This window comes from Pollachius pollachius (assembly GCF_949987615.1).
Source record: "Pollachius pollachius genome assembly, chromosome: 8".
Classification (NCBI taxonomy): Eukaryota; Metazoa; Chordata; class Actinopteri; order Gadiformes; family Gadidae; genus Pollachius; species Pollachius pollachius.
Window position 1 is genome coordinate 19,821,415 of NC_136941.1, and position 1,072 is coordinate 19,822,486.

A 1,072-nucleotide genomic window follows, 5' to 3' on the forward strand; every position below is an offset into this window, starting at 1 on the left:
AAATCAGATCAAAAGTGTCCATGTAAACGCGGCTAGTGTGTTGGATTCATGTTAATGTGTATTTAAAGACATTTCAATTTGTGGAAACAATTGCGGGGGAATATAAAAAAAATGTCTAATCAACCAAAACTTTCGCGACCTGTGTTGCGTAGTACCTGCAGTACCTCCGCGGACCCCCTAGGGGTCGCGGACCCCCTGTTGAAGACCTCTGATCTAGGGGGTACTCATAATTAATCTGCGATTTACCTTCCCAAACAATCCTGACATCTCGGTACCAAAGATAAATGTGTGCAGCCCAGTGTAACAACACTCCCCTTCCTCTAATCCATGGAGGAGAAGCAGCACTGAAAGATCCCCACAGCTTGCTCTCGGTCGTTGATAAACGTTGCCATGACAACAGAGACGGCTTGTCTAAACGTCAGCTAATGGTTTTTCCCTTTAGTCAGTAACGTTAGGTTGGACGAGAAATTACACAATTATTCAGATTTTTTAAAACAAATCCTGGAAAATATTGGGTGGGACAAACAACACTGTTTGAAACTTTTCGGGGATTGAACGCCGATGACACCAGAACACAACAATTTGCTTGTAACCAATGACGATCATGGCAACAATGTTAATGTTCTTGCGCAAAGGGTAAACCAAATTCCTGTCAAAGATTGCTCTTCATTGCCTTATATAGAGTAAGCTCACATCGCTCCCAAATATCGGTTATTCAGTCTCGTATTTATATGTTACGTGTATATGGTAAATGGAAATGTATATGTACATGCATGCGTGTTCAACTTTTCTTTTATGCAGTGAGTTGACGTGATGCTTCTCAGTAGGATTTAAGTTGTCACAGGGGGTATATGACTGTTGAACATTTGGGGAACCAGTGCTTCACATGAATAAATAGCTTCATCAGAAATAATAAGTGGCATACTGCATACATTCTAAAATAGATCCGCACTGGGTGGAAGAGCTGGGATGAAACACATCAGCCTTCCCTTCAACTGGGAATCTGCTCATATCAAAGAGGGACGGGAGAGGAGGAGGAGGAGGAGCAGGCTGGGGTAAAAAGGCCTTTTCC